The 16,277-nt window shown below is 43.5% G+C and overlaps 2 protein-coding genes across 6 annotated transcripts in view; both read left to right on the top strand.

The window, feature by feature from the left end:
• Nucleotides 1-16,277, top strand: part of CACNA2D3 (calcium voltage-gated channel auxiliary subunit alpha2delta 3) — a 945,794-nt gene that overhangs the window by 14,831 nt on the left and 914,686 nt on the right. Inside the window, exons 1-2 of one of the 5 annotated variants that reach the window (XM_049098267.1) lie at nucleotides 4,984-4,998; nucleotides 6,271-6,541. The exons of 1 other annotated variant lie outside the window; for it this stretch is intronic. The gene's annotated coding sequence lies outside the window, so the exon portion shown is untranslated. Of the gene's footprint in view, nucleotides 1-4,983; nucleotides 4,999-5,106; nucleotides 5,288-6,056; nucleotides 6,542-16,277 lie in introns of those variants that run through there. 3 more of the 5 variants (XM_049098265.1, XM_049098269.1, XM_049098266.1) reach the window with 3 other exon arrangements.
• The window catches only part of LOC112665931 (uncharacterized), a 104,994-nt gene that overhangs the window by 81,530 nt on the left and 7,187 nt on the right, over nucleotides 1-16,277 (top strand). The window lies entirely within an intron of this gene.

Raw genomic sequence — 16,277 nt, 5'->3', positions numbered from 1 at the left:
AAGCTTAGGTTCTAGTTTATTCTAATTATTATTTTTTACTACTCATTATTGGTTCTCTTCATGCTCCTTCTAAAAAGGTTGTTGGCTCCTTATCTTTTTCAAAGGAAATGGATTAAAGTTAATTTGTTTTGAAAACCATGTGCCACCATTTAGATATCTGATCCTTCCAGTGATGTTGCAAAATGCGAGTTGGAAACTGACAATTCAGTGTCTTTTCTAACCCTGTGATAGGATGGGGCGGGCATTTACAGTTTGTGACTTGGCATTCTGAGTGGTTAATGATAGAGATGGAGCAGCTCACTGGGGAGCTCATCTGAGCATCTTGAAAGAGGCCCGTGGCTCTCACTCCCAGCTTCCCTTGGAACCTCAGGGTAGAAGAGACTTCTTGGAACTAGGACATAGCACTCGCTCTCTTCTCTATGGGGCTACCTATTTTTGCAGAGTTTTCTGGGGTAACTCATCATTTTGAAAATACTGTTTTCTGCACTAATAGCTTCCCAAAGCACAGCTTTCTAAAGCTGGAGAGAGGTCAGGAAAGAAGGCAGCATGTAGATTCTGAGGACCAGAGGGTTGGCTTTCCACTTGGACTCTTTGAGTCCAAGCATCTGCTGGAATTTATTTATAGGTTTACAGAAAGGGTCTTAGTTATTCTACAGCAGAAGCCCAGTGTACTGGCTTTGGTCCAGTTTTGGAAAGCTAAAATGTTTGACTCTTTTTGTTTTATTTTAGGCGTGTACTATACTGGTGGAATCAAATGAGGAAGCAGTGAGTTGTGAGCATAATGTGGGGATTTTTTTGTTTTTTGCTTTTTTTGGTTTTGTTTTTTTTGTTTTTAATATGGATGACTTGGTCAGAAGTTTGATAATCATTTGGTCACTTAGCGGCAGCTACATTAAATTCTTAGGATTCCAGCTTGAGAGAACCTATTCATTCTCTTCTTGTGCTGAGATTCTGTTTTTGACACCTGAAGTCGCACTAATAGATGGAATTCTGGATGCCTCGTCTTGAACAACCCTGAATACAGATCACAAACCTCTTCAGGGAAGGCACCCTTGTCCGCTAAGTCCTAGGAATCAGCAGGATGCCTGGTACTTAACAGGTCCTCAATAAATATTTCTAAGTGAAGGAATGAATGATGAATGAACAAAGAAGCATGAAAGTGAATGGCATTTCCATGATGGGGAAGGAGGCCTCCTCTCCCAGAATAAGCTCATATGGTATTCATTTAAAGCATGCTAAGGAAGACTCTGTTAAATACAAAGTTCACTTCAAAAAAATCAATGTTGTGTTTTGAGAATAAACCACTTCCTGTATTGATAGGGAATAAACTGCTTTGCAGCTCTAGCTTCATGTCTCCAAATGGGAAACATTCAAATAGGTGTCAAGGTAACTGAGCTGTCTGCTAGGGGTCGGAATAGGCCCATCACTTGGCTCATGGGATTTAAGTCAGAGAAGTCAGGCTCTCAACCCAGTTCTGACACACATCAGCTCCCTGGTCTCAGCTAAGCTACCTAGGCTCTCTGAGTTTTCTCATCTGTATAAATGGGAATAATAAGAATGACTTCATTCGGTCATCGGACAGATTGAATGAGACAATGCTTGGCACAGAGTAAGCATCCAGTAGAAAGTTCTGCCCCTTTCCCTTCCTTCCATCCCTCCCCTCCTGCTAACTGAGCTGGGCATTGGCAATTTCTCCTGCTCACTTCCTCAGCTGATCTCCCCTGGAAGTGAGGCCGGGTGCGGGGCAACTTTCTGGAGGCCGCTAGGCAGCCCCACCTGGCAGTCATATTTTTGCGTGGCTTCTGAATGTTTGGAGAGGAAGCACACAGAGATTCTGTATCCCTAGATTTTATAAAAGGGTTCAGCACTTACATTTTTTGCTCATTTACTTAGTGGCCGCCCCCCCTCCTCCACCCACCCTCCCCAGCATTCCAAATCTTCTGAGATTGCTCTGAGCTCCTTTTTCTTCTTGGAAGTCAAGCCTGCTTTTATTTTCCTTTTCAGGGATTTTACGAGGTGAGAAATTGACATTGAAGACAGTTTCCTCAGGGCTTGGGCCTTGAAGGTGACTGACTTTTTAAAAGCTATTAGTGATGTAGAGAAGCCAAGCAAGACCTACCCTTCTGGAGAGAGCCCACAACTCTCTAAAGCAGCCCTGGCCCCCGGCTCCACCCACCATGACAATCCAAGGTCAAGCTCATCCATGGCAGCGGCTTGATTTTGCTCATTTTGTACATTATTTATGTAACATGCGGGTTGCGAGGGAGTGTGGATGTAGATGATTCATAGGCACAAGCAGTTGGAAACAGATTGCAGAGGCCCAACTCCTTGCCTTGGGTGTCCTCCCCCCCTGCCCCCCAGGCAGCTTCATGCGCTACTTCCTGCCTGCCCTGCCTTGGCTGCTCAAGCCAAACACAGTCCTTGGCTCCCCACACCTGTAAGGAGCAGGGGCACCCTGGCCCTTTAAGATCCTACACCTGCAACAGATTCTGGGGACACACCCACTGCCTCAGATGTAATTCTCATTAAAAAAAAAACCTACACCATAAAATAGCATAAGGAATTCTGAAAAAGTTATGATGACTACTTCAATGCCTATTTTTTGAAATATCAAGTTCTTTAAAAAAAAAGTTTCATCTTCGTGTCGCTGCCCCTCCTTTCCTAGCATGCCTGGCACCGTGCTTTGCTTGCCTCTTGGGCAGCCCCGTGACAGAAGGCATGATGTTCTCTAGTCTAGACTGCAAGGGAACCTCTTCTTAACTTTTTCAGAGTTCTGTCCCACCTGGGAGACTTGCCCTCAGGTGACATCCGAACACTGGTGCATTGGGAGGCATGTGGAGTTAGGCTTGGTCAGATGACTCATTAATTCTGTGTATCAGCCAGCAGTTGTGAAGATAATGCTTCGGAACAAAACCAGCTGAAATCTCCATGGTGCACAAACGACTTATCACTCATACTTTAGAGATGGTCAGCTTGGTGGCTCTGTTGATCTTAAGAATCTTATTTGCATTGCTAGGGGGTCGGGGACCGCTGATTTAGGATGGCCTGGGCCAGGCTAATGGGATATTTTGACTCTGTTTCACTACCTCCCAGCCTGTAGCAAGCTAGCCTGGGCAATGCTAGACCAAGAGCAAGACTGGCCTTGGGTGAGCCACCTTGGTGGCTCAGTGGTTGAGCATCTGCTTTTGGCTCAGGGCATGATCCCAGGGTCTGGGGATCAAGGCTCACATAGGGCTCTTCGTGGGAAGCCTGCTTCTCCCTCTGCCTATGTCTCTGCCTCTCTCTGTGTATCTCTCATGAATAAATAAATAAAATCTTAAAAAAAAAAAAAAAAGGCTGGCCCTAGTCATATAGGCACTTGTGTAAGCATCACATTTGCTAACATCTCATGGGCCAAAGCAAGTCACCTGGCTGAATCCAGGGTTGGAGTGGATGGAACCCTACAAAGTTATGTGACTAAGAGCTTGGAAACAGAAAGAGGTGAAAAATTTCAATCATTTTTGCAATCTACTACACTGTGTGACCTTAGTAAAGTTACTTGACCTCTCTGAGCCTGACTTTCCTCTTCTTTTGAAAGAGAATACTCATGATCCCTAGCCATCATGACTATGTGAGGATCAAAGGAGAGCACTGGGTTGAATGGGTGTGATTCATGGCTATTTAAGCTCACAAAAGTGCTATGAAACCAGTATTAACTGTGTATCTAGGCTAAAGAGGGTACATACATACTCCTGTGGCTAGTTTCTCCATTAGCAGATTAGGTATTTTATTTGTCAGGGTTGTCCAGAGAAACAGAACCAACAGAATGTGTATATGTATAGAAAGAGTGAAATTTATTTTAAATGAACTGTTTCATGTGATTGTAGAGGCTTGGCAGGTCCAAGATCTACAGGGTAGGTAGTCAGGAGACTCAGGGGACAATTGTAGTCAAGTCCAAAGGTGGTATGCTAGCAAAATTCCTTCTTGTTCAGGGAAGGTCAGTCTTCATTCTATGGCCTTCAACTGATTAAATGAGGCCCGCTCACATTATGGAGGGCAAGTTGATTTATTCAAAGTCCACCCATTTAAATGTTCATCTCGGCCAAAAAACACCCTCACAGAAACACCCAGAATAATGTTAGAAAATACCTGGGCACCATGGCCCAGCCAAGTTGACACCTAAAATTAACTATCACAGGTACACTATGGGCCTGGGTCCAATTCATAACTTAATTATGAATTCAATGAATATTTAAAGAGTGCCTACTGTGCACCTGGAACTAGGTGTTAGCCATTGGAATAGGGTAGTGAATAAGCTGCCAGTCCTGCCTTCAAAGAAGTGACAATCTTGTAAGCAGTAACCAGGCAGGCAAGAGCACGAGCCTGCCAAACGCTGTGGAGAGCCTTTGGTGGAGTGTGCTTCCTCTCTGGAGGAAGCTTTTGGCGTGCATTATCTCATTCAATCCGTCAGCAGGCCTGGAAGGCAGGCACTGTGGTCCGGATGGCGCAGATGAGGGAGGTGAGGCTGGAGGGATGGGTGAGCTGCGTGGCGGTCACCCAGCTAGTAAGTGCCGAGCTCAGGCTGAGTTCATCCCTCCCCGATGCCCACGCCCAGGCCGGATGTTGGCTCCAACTTCTCACTCAGGCCCTCCTGCTGCGGCTTCTCCCAGATGGGGCGCAGAGGCAGAGCCGGAGGGGTGCGAGCCTGAGGGCTGCCTGGAAGGCGGACACCGGGAGAAGGGGCTCAGCTGTTCTCCGGGAGCCCCGGGAGCCCTCCCGCCCTGGTGGGCTGGCCTGGTTTGCATTGCCACTTCCTGAGCCTCTGGGATGTGGGCGGCAAGCAGGCCACCAGTATTATCCTGGAGTCTGCAAGTCCATCTTGGGAAACAACCCTCTCAGTCTCCTCATCTTTAAAGGGACAAATGAGCATGTGTCCGTGTGTAGGTAGAGAGAGGGAAGATTTGAGCTCTTTCCAGGAAAGCCACCTCTTCATCCATTCTGCTCAGGGACATGCTCTGGGTGAGTGTGTGTACAGACATACATATGTAATATTTTCAGACTTTATCTACTTCCAAACTGCTCACAGCAGGGGTGCAGATGGAACTATATGCTAATGGATGTGGGAGAAGCATGCTCCCCCCATGAGGACTGCTCCTATGTATGTTGAAAGCAAGCTCTCCCCTAAGGGGCTTTCCTCCCTGCGTGGCTGTGCACACATTAGCCGTTGGCTGGGTGCATGCTGGCCAGAAGCCTGACCTGACCCACAGATGAAGAACCTGTGGAGGCGAGGGAGAAGGGGGCGCTTTATGTAAGTGGTTTTTAGACAGATGGAAGACTCATTTTAATTGCATAAGAAGCAGTCTTTCTTAAGTAGAGATGTAGGTCCTTTTGCAAACCTGTGCTAGACAAATCTTTGCTGCTGCTGCTTTTATAAATGCACCTTTATTTCCGTGAGAATTGCTCATTAGTGTGTTGAGTTGTGTCTGGGCCATTTGCTGCTCATGCCGAGGCTCAGAAATTCTCTGCATGCCCCCTACTCAGTGCAAGTTCACTCCCCCCAACTCCGGGATAATGAGGTCATCTAAAGAGCCTTAAGCTAGGTTGTAATTGAAATGGTAGTTTTGAGAATGGACTGGTGGATGTTCGTAACGTGGGCCAGTGGGCTGTTGGAAGGAAACAAGTTTAGAGCAATGGCTTTCAAGTCGTGATCCCAGGGATGGCCCAGTTTCGGGGAACCCACTGAACTCTATCTTTGCCCCATTAGGGTCCACTGTTGACAGGACCTCTGAGTTCTCCCAGAATAGGCACCCTGAGACTTAGAGAGCGTTGGGCTCCAGCATCTCCGTCTTTAGAGCTCATGCTGGGAGGCAACTTCAGTGCCCTCAGCTCAGGGAACTGGAAGGAGAGGCTGGCTTCCTGGCTACACTTTGGGCTGAGTGTATCTGAGTATAACAAGAAAAGCACCAGTTTGGATCATGGGGTTTCTAGGCAGCTGTATTCAAGGTGAAATCATGTATCCCAGCTGTTTATTTTATCAGCGGCAAGGGAGTAAAACCTGATTTTCTCCAGCAGGAAGCAGCTTATGCAAGCTCACTGCTCTGTGGGATGAGATTTTCCCAAGAAAGGACAAAGAGGTTTGAGGTAGCTTAGACGGAGACCCTTTGCCCAAGGTAGTTGCACGCTGGCTGGAAGTTCACCTCAGGTGTGGATTTTGGCAGGCACTGTGCCATTTTGTTAAGCTCCGTATAGCTGGTGAGCTTTATTGAGAGGCACACAATAAATGTTTGATAGGTGGATGAATGACTCTATTGAGACCGGCCCGAATGGAGGCAGCCTCAACTAAAATAGTCCTTCCCAACTGAAAACCAGCATGTGAAACCAAGTTCCTGTGCAGATTACTGGGCTCGGCTGTCTGGGGAAACAAAGGGGGGAGCAGAGCTTCCTGGCTTTTGTCACCGGCCCCTCCACACTGCCAGCCAGGGATTAGAAGATGTCGAGATGTCCTTCTCTGGCCTGTCCATCTGCACCAGGATATTTCTTTCTTGGAACTTTTGCCTTCCCCGTAAGTAGCACATTGTTTTTCCTCTCTTGTGTCTCTGCGTGTGTTGTCACCTCTGCCTGAAATGCCTCCCCCGACCTGGTGGCTCCTTACCTGGCCTCCATCACACATCTCATGCTTCTGTACAGGAGGGCTGGGGTGGACAGGGCCCTCAGACTCTGGAGCCAGCCTGCTTGGACTTCTGGCATTGCCACTTACTACCTGTGACCTTGGCACGTTGTCCAAGTCACCCAATAATTCTGGACTTCCATTTTTTTGGGGGGAGGGGTCTGGAAAACAGGAATTATAGTAATAGTACCCAAGGCAGAGGATTGTTTTAAGATTAAATTAGTGAGTACATAGAACAGAGTCTGGAATGTGGCTCCTGGTTCTTCTCAGTCACCATCAACCTTGTCTTCTGGACCCCTGTTCAAGTTTTCTCCTCTGTCTACCTCTACCACTTTGTTCTCCCCTCTTCCAACTGAGCACCTTAGCTGGCCCACTTCCTTATTTGACAGCTCCCAGGGGCCCTCCAACACCCATCCAATTACACTCAAAATCTCCTTGGCGGAATTCAAGAGTTTCCATTTTCCAGGCCAATCAATTTTGCCGATCTACTTGCCCTACGTTTCCTGACCCACACCTGATGTTTCTGCCTAAATGCACTCTATCTCTGTTCCTAGGCAGGCTCTGTGCTCTCTCCATTCTGTGGCTCTGGCTGGCCCCGTTCTTGTCCTGCCTCTCCCTGCTCAGACCTCTGCACGTGGGGAGGGAGAAGCAGCAGCCTGCATTCCCCAGCTGGCCTTCCTTGATCTGCAGGTTTCAAATACTCTTAGTTTGGTCTGGGAGGTCAGATTCTGCACTCATATCAGAAAGGCAGTACATCCTGTGATCATATTTAGAGGTACATTTGTATATTGTAGCAAACTGAAACCCATCACCTTTCAAGTTTGGAAAAGGTTAATGCTCCTTCATCCTTGTGATTTGCTTGCCTCCTTGTGACATTGGTTTTCTTACACCGAATTTGGTTACTTCCAGGGCCAGCATCGGTCATCTTGAGGGATTTTAATTTAAAAAAATATGAAGGAGACAACTTATGCTCTAGAGAGGGTTCACTGCATCTTATTGCCCCTGAATACGTATGACTTTTAAAATCACCATTTAAAAAAATAAATAAATAAAATAAAATCACCATTTAATGACTCATTTGTCACAGAAAATGCTTATCATATAATGTTAGCTGAAAAAAACCCAGAATGCAAAATTTCATTTACTATATGATTATAACTGTATGAATCATGTGGGTCAGGACTGGAAGAGGCTGTGGGCAAATGACAATAGTTTGATTTCTTGAGGAAATGGGATTGGAGATGACTTTTTCTTCTTCTTACCACCGCTGTGTCAATGTTTCTACCATTATGCAAAATAAAAATATCAACTAATGTTGATAGCTACCATTTGTAGTTATATTAACAATATGGTAATTAGTGTATGCTCAATCTGAGCCACTGAGTTCTGCATTATCTCATTTAATCCTCCCAGCACATCTCTAAGGTGGTGCATGGTACGTGGGCAAGAGGTAAAGGCGTCTGTCTCCCATAGCCTCTGAGGACCCAGACAAGCAACTTTCCACACCTTGGCTTCTCTCACTTTAAACCTTCTTATTAAAATAAAACCAAACAACTTTCCATGAATCAATTTTAGAATAGTTACAGAAGGGAGAAAATGACAAAGAAAAAAAACCCACTCTGAAATAAAAAGTAGTCTGTAGTGTCAACACTGGGAAATCCATGTGTACATCTCGGACATACGTTCTAGGGCATTTCCTCTCACGGCTTCCACTGTAATCCTCCTGCAAATCTCTCACTGGGAGCTGCTAGTATGTTTCCCTCATTTGGGAAGTGTGGAAGGAGGAGAAATACTTGTTTTTGAGGCTAGAACCTAGAAAAATCACGAAAATACCATTGGATGGCAGAATTTCTTCTCCTAAAGTCTAAGATAAGAATGACTGATGCAGTGGAGCTTTGGAGGGAATGAGTCAACTCTACAGGATGGAATGAGGCAGGGTGAAAGGTGGTATTGTGCCTATGTGGTTGTTCTAACTCTCATAATTCCAAGGTCTAGGGGAACAGATATATTCCAGGAACTCGTGAAAATATTTTTTTTTTAAGATTTATTTATTTATTCATGAGAGACACACAGAGAGAGAGAGAGGCAGAGACATAAGCAGAGAAAAAAGCAGGCTCCATGCAGGGAGCCTGATGTGGGAGTTGATCCTAGATCCTGGGATCATGGTCTGAGCCAAAGGCGGATGCTCAACTGCTGAGCCACCCAGGTGTCCCTGAAAATCTTTTTTAACAAAAATTGAGCTTTAACCAATGTAAGCGTATCAGAATGAACAATGGAGACCATGTCATTCCAAAACCTCCCTAAAATTGTAAGCAATTAAGCAGCACTCAAGGACTGATGGTATTCCTACGTTGTTAGTGCCATTAGGAGATAATCCAGACTTTCCTAAGATTTTTTTATTTGATTAGAATAGTTAATATCTTCCTCAATGTTTAGGTCTACGTAAAAAGAATTTCCTTATTGGTCCAGCAATGCTTGCCATCTTCACGGGGCGCTTAGTTCTATCATCCTGACAAGTTTACAAAGGGTTTGTGTGATGGCAATACAACTGAGCTGTTAGAGATTTACCTTTTATTCATCCATTTATTCATTCACTTATTAATTCATCTAGTAAATATTTGTTGAAAACAACCACAGGAAAACTCTTCCTTGTGCATTTGTTAATACAGTTATAGTCAAGGGCAATGCCTATTGTGTCTATTGCTCTATGCATGAAATCCACATGAAAAGTTTAAGAATTAAGTCCCAAGAAAAATACTTAAGCTCTCCTGAGTTACACCAAGCTTTCTCCTTTCTGATAATAGCCATTTATTTCTGTGTTTCCCATTTTGCCCTGGCTGTCAGGAAGTTCAGAGATACTTGTGATGCTCAATCACAAGCATTGTATTAACCTCGTGGTTGGTATATTTGTCCCTTTCTCTTTCCATGGCCCTGATTTCCAGCTTTATTAACCTTAGTATATATCCATTCCTTTGACAGCTCACCTCAATTCTGTTTGGAAAAAGATGGGGAGTGGGGCATAGTCTAAGGCAGCATTAGACATCCTCGTCAATGCTTATCATTTGGAACTAGGGAGAAGAGATGGTTGCACAAGATTGTGAATGAAATAAATCCCACTGACCTGTACACTTTAAAATGGTTGATTTTATGTTAGGTGAATTTTACCTCAATAAAAAAATGGAGAAAGAAATCATATCAGTGACTTTGATGATGATAATGGTGATGACTAGACACTAATCAAAGACAAAGTGTTTTCCATGATGGCCAATGGGAACCATGGGAAAGTCATCCAGGGAGTCTGCCTCATTGCTTTAGAAGAGCAATAATTAACATTGGCATGTGTACAAAGCAGTCACACAGCTGGCTTTGAGAATGACAACTCTCTTTCCCATCTCTATCCCTTCTCCAAGTGACATAGGCAGAGAGAGAAGCTCTGTTTTGTTAGAAAAGAACAGCTTTGTTATTTTAAAATTACATAAAAAGAAATGTCCATTGTGGGTAATAAGATACCCATAAAAGCCACTTATATTTTTATAACTAGGAAGAACCAGTGTTAACATTTTGTGTGTACCTTCTAGATACTAGATCAATACTTCTGTATTGATCATCAATGCATGTATTCAATCATCCATCTATCTATCTTTTCCAAAGTATGGTCCCTAGAACACTAGCCTCATGATTAAGTAAGTCTAGGAGGTGGGTCACTAAAGCATCTCCTTTTGGAAGTTTATGATGCACATCAGCGTACTCAAAGATTTGAGAAATTTGGTAGCAAAGAACTTCATTCACTATGATTAATCTAGAGTTTTTCCAATGTACTTGGACATGGAATCCTTCTTTTCTGCAACTCAAGGAATAAATGCAATATTTCATGGAAACCAATGGAGGTAGGGAATACTTGATCTTAAGTTTTAGTTCATATTCAGTCTATGCAGTCATACTAGAAAGACTGCCTGAATTGGTTCTATAAAGTAAATTTCTCTCCATGTCAGTTTCACACTCCTAAAACATAATTCTTAATGGCTGGATAGAATTCTATTGTATGGGTGTCCCATGGCTTGCAGAATCAATACCTCATTGCTGAGATTTGGATTTTTCCCATTTTGGCAGTCATAACGAATATTATTATTGTGAACTAAGGCCCACCTCTAAAACATCCCTTCCAGTGAAATTTGGTTTTCTTGGGGAGTGGTATCTGCAGATTGATTCTTCATGAGTGTTTTTGTTTGTTTGTTTGTTTTTACCTTGACTTTAAACCTGTTAGGAACACTTGGGAAAGAGAGAAAGGTATAAAACAGCAGGAGTAGAAGGGTAGGAAGAGGGGATGCTTTTGCTGCTAAATTAGATTATTAAAACTTTTTTAAAAATACATTTTTTTGATCTTGTGTGTCTATGGCCAGAATTCTGGCCTAGCTTCTGCCCATTCCAGGAAGGGCCTGATGTTCTGGGACAGTTGAGCTTAGATTTTCTAGTATAGATTTGTAGGTCTAGAGTCTCGAGCAAGGGTTAAGAACTCATGGAATATGAGAACAATTTGTGAGTAGTGTAGTATGAATTTTTTCTTTTCTTTTCTTTTTTTTTAGTATGAACTTTTTCATGAACATACACCCCATTGTTGAACTGTGGCATCAGCCCAGTGGTGAATAGAGGGATTCCAGATGCTATAGAAGATGATTTTTCAGTAGAGTTCTGTGGACATGGATCATGTGATGAGAAAATAATTTCCATTTCATTTTTTTAAAGATTTATTTATTTATGATAGACATAGAGAGAGAGAGAGAGAGAGGCAGAGACACAGGCAGAGGGAGAAGCAGGCTCCATGCCGGGAGCCCGATGTGGAACTCAATCCCGGGACTCCAGGATCACACCCTGGGCCAAAGGCAGGCGCTAAACCGCTGAGCCACCCAGGGATCCCCTAATTTCCATTTCAATTCATGTTTGGTCCTCTTGATATTTTTAAAGGATCCAGTCTAAGTTTGGTACTGAGATAGTCTTAACACCTAACATTTTCCAATTTCCCTTGTGATGAGGAGAGAGCAGACCTCAGGGTCGGAGTCCAGGAGGCTAAAATTTAGTGCCATTGCTTTGTTTTGACTGTTTTGTGTTTAAAGTCTTCTGGTTACCTCCTGGCTATGGCAAGAGATCCTGCTAAGATTTCTTTCAAAATAAATGGAAAGGGGATTCCTGGGTGGCTCAGTGATTGAGTGTCTGCCTTCAGCTCAGGGCTTGATCCTGGAGTCCCGGGATCGAGTGCCGCATCAGACTCCCCACAGGCAACCTGCTTCTCCCTCTGCCTGTGTCTCTGCCTCTCTCTCTGTGTCTCTCTTTTTTTCTCTCTCTGTATCTCTTATGAATAAATAAAATCTTTACAAAAAACAATAACTCCAAAAACCCAAAATAAGAATATAAAAAAAATCATGATGTGATATACGAGTAACTGAAGTGAGCAGCCCAGGTCTCATGGTCACTAACAGTGTGAGCTTCTTGTTTTTGAGAAAGAGAGAGTGCATGCAAGTCAGGGGGTTGCTGAGGGAGAGGGAGAGAATCTTAAGCAGGCTCCATGCAAGAGTCAGACACGTAGCCAACTGAGCCACCCAGGTGCCTCACAGTGTGAGCTCTTTATAACTGTATCTTTGTATGATTATCACTCATGAATCCATTTTGGGTTATCAGTCTAGTTTTCTTTCTTCTTTCTCATCTACTTTCAGTTACCTGAGGGAGCCAACGAAAACTTCACACAGTAGGACGTTTAGTTGGATGAGTGAGCATTTGCCACATAATAGAGAGTGGGCACACAGACCCCTTGAGGTGGCTGACCTCTGCTATAGGGCACTGTCAGCTTTTCCTTCATCACAAGGGAAATTGCTTATAATGGGAAGATGTAGCACTTGGAGCCAAGAAATATAGAAGAATTCACTGAAAAACACTTTGGCCAATGAAACTATCTGGGAATTGGAGAAATATTTCTCCCTTCCCCTCTGGTAGCTGGGATAGCAAATAGCCCTAACAGAGATCTGCAAATAACAGTAATAAAAACTAAAGCCCATGCACTAGACTAAGGGAAGATGTCAGCTTTAAGAAGGGAAAGAGAAAGGACTAGAGGTAGAACAGAGCAAATAAATGTAGGTTTAAGCCCATGAGGCACAGGTGGGATTTTTATATTAAGCAAGCAAAAGACTATAGGGGGGAAAGCAGACGGACTTTATTTATTTATTCTTTTTATGACAGAATCAATATAATCTAATCAAGTTTTGAATGCAATCAGAGTAAGATGAGAAATATCAAGTAGGTTCCTGGAGGCAGTAAGCAGAGTATAATCGTGTCCAGAAGGGATGACCAGAGTGATATTCCACATTTCTCTCCAAGCCCTGCTGGGGAGACTCTGAAATTAAGGAAGGGTGACATGAATTCAGTTTCATGTCCCTCAAAGTTTTGATGCCCTGTTTTATGTTGCATTTTTCTTCCCTGTAGAGCTCCCCCTGGGACCAGGCTTTCAGCTAACAAAGAAAGATGTCCTTTTGGAAGAAGGTAGTGGTGACTGTCATAGGTCACTTTGTCGGGTGCACAAACTCAGATAGCAGACCCTCAGCTAGAACATAATGAGAACTGGGAGCTCCAAGCTCCTTCATAATCTGCAAGCATACTCAGCCCAAGTCACCCCATATACCAGTAACACAAGCAAAGGTGGACTGTGTACCATGTTAATGCAGCTTTAAGCTCCCGCCAACAGTGATGACAGTACAGATGACTTGAAACAAGACCGCTGATCATCACGTGTTGCTCTGAAGCACTCAGGTACCCCTCTTAAGCACCCACCATATAGGAATTCTGAAACCACCATTGGAAGGTGATTATGATTTGAATTTGTTGAAAAAGTGCAAAACGACTTATTGATACTGGCTCTAACAGCTACTTTAATCATATAGGGTCTGTCTCATGAGGATTAAGGGCCAGGTCCTGGGAGACAGGGCCAGGGTAGGAGCCAATGTTATCCCAGGGAGCCTTCTCAGAGTCTAAGTGGGCAACGGACACATAGTTGATAACATAATGCAATCAAATCAGACTGGGATTGGGGACCTTGGCCCTGGGGCTGTCCAAGTCAGAGGAGGCTATAACTAACTGTGGTTGGGGCAGGGAGCAGAGAAAGGAAGAGAGGATAATGAGTGGTCATGATTTCCTCAATGATTTAGCCCCAACAGTGGTCTCAGGCCACACAACCCCTTGGGGAAGATGTTACTACTTCAGGCACAGAGCAGTTGCTCAAGAAACATTTGTGAACATTTGGATGAATGAGGAAACAGTGTCTCTCACAAAGAAGCTGTGCCTCAGAGAAGAAATAACTTACCTAAAATCACACAGCCCATCAGTAGCAAAGCTGGATTTCAGACCTGAGAACCTCATTCTCTCTCCGTCACACATAGCATTTGCTGGATGCTGGCATGGAAAGAGCTAGAAAATCCAGACAGGCATGAGAACTTAGTAGGGACCAACCAAGATTGGGATTTGTAGAAAATAGAGTATCATCCCCTACTCATAGAAGTCTGTTTTATTCTCTTTACAGGCAAGTTCATGTGACCCAATAAATGTGTTGCTAATGCATATTAATATTTGTCTCTAAAAGAACAAAGCCACAAAACTATGGTACTCCATGTTCACTCTCAACGGGTAGCTCTGGTGCCATAAATCTGAATTAGTCCTTTAAAAATATGCCCCTTTCAGCCCACCTTGTTTGAATATTTGATTTAGAAACAACTAATGAAGTCCATTTGCCATATGGGTAAGTGAACTTTTTTAAAGTAGGTGTTTTGCATCCCTGCAGCTCCAGGAGCTGTTGTCATAGTAACATTTCCCCCTCCACTTGCAGAATGCACAGTCCATGGAGCCAATGGCAATGTAGGTCACGAATGAAAAGGGATTTGGTGGCTTTGCCTCAGTTTGGCATAGCTGGGGACTGTTCATGCTGGGGGCTCCTGAGGGGCTCACATTCCTCAGAATGCTCTGTAGTAGGACTGAGTCAGAAGAGATGTAGGGATGGAGAGTGGTGGTGGAAATAGGAGGTACTGAAGTGGGGAAGGAGGGCTAGCTGGAGCTGCGCCCCTGCATGGAGATTGAGAGCATCTGAGAGCCTGGGGTGACCTGTGACAGGTCACAGCAGAGGATGGACCATGTGAGGCTCTGGGGGCTCACCATCCCAGCTGCCTAGTGGGGGTTGGTGCCCTCTGCAATCCAGAATCCTTCTAGAGTTGGTTTATGAAGGCCCACATCAACTACCAATATTGAAATTGTGGCTGTAGGAGACCTCAGCTTTATATACAGCTTGGAAATGTGTTCCAGGAACTTTTATTTATTCATCTATTCACTTAGCAAACACTTACCAGGCCCCCTTTCTGGACCAGGTACTGTACTGGACAGTGCTGGCTTTTTGGGTGAGCAGCCCCGGCACTTGAACAAGGAGGACCCCATGCTCTTAGTTTAATTGCGGTTAGTTTAATGCTCTGCTGTTGCTGTCTCAAAATTCTTAATCATTTTTGAATTACGGCCCACTGAAAGTGAGCGTTGTGAAAGACCAATGAAGGGTTTCCTGAAAGGAGGGCAAGTTTCCCCCTCAAGGTTATAAAGATTAGGAGGATATCTACCTGTCAAGGCAAGTGCTTTGGGTGCAAACTTTCCTCTTTTTTTTTTTTTTCTGAGAATTTTCTCCTTTAACTTTTTAGTTTGACATAATTTCAATCTTACAGAAAAATTGAAAGAAGAGTACAAAGTATTCCTATATACCCTTCATCCAGATGTTACATTTTATTATGTTTGTCTTATCTATCTTATCCATCCAACCACCCATTGTCAAAAGGAAATTCAGAGAGCTTTACTAGATATGAATGTTTTGATTGAGAAATGAAGTGTTCATGAACATGGAGATGTCAAACCCAAAAGTGATGTGAAGCGCAGAAGTATGACATTATGGGATGGCTTACATAGTGAAAATAAGGACGTTGCCTAAACTTTAAAACGATTGGCTATTTCAATGGGGTTTTCTGGTTGGAGGGGATTGGTTAAAGTGATTATCCTATATCATTTTAGGGAGATGCCTTAAGTTTTGTTTATGATTATCAGAGGCATTGACAACAGATGACGTAAGTTAAGTTTTGCCTCCGTTGATGAAATAAACTGGAATGAACATTGCCTATGTGGCTTAACTGCTTTTGTCTGCTAGGGGGTTGGCAAGCCTGGTTTCCATATTATTTTAATACTAACCATCCATCCATCCATTCCATTCATCCATTCATCCAATCTGTCTATCCATTTACGGTTTGATCTTAAGTTGTACACATGATAAAATGACCCTTTGCTGCTAAATACTAAAGCATCTATTTCCTGAAAACAAGATCATTATTTTACATAATCATTTGATTTATCAAAATCAGAGTTAACATTTGCACAATATTATTATCTCTGTACAAATTTTATTCAGATTTCACCCACTGTTCCAATAATGTTCTTTATAACAAAAGAAAATCATGTATCACATGTTGTATTCACTTGTCTTGACTCTTGAGTATCCTATGATTTGGAATTTCTCCTAGTCTTTCCTTGTTTGCCCTGACATTGCTATTTGGAAGGAGTACAGGTCAGT

This window comes from Canis lupus, chromosome 20, assembly GCF_003254725.2.
Source record: "Canis lupus dingo isolate Sandy chromosome 20, ASM325472v2, whole genome shotgun sequence".
Taxonomy (NCBI): Eukaryota; Metazoa; Chordata; class Mammalia; order Carnivora; family Canidae; genus Canis; species Canis lupus.
Note: the sequence above shows the minus strand (reverse complement) of the source record. Positions and strands in the feature narration are given on the sequence as shown.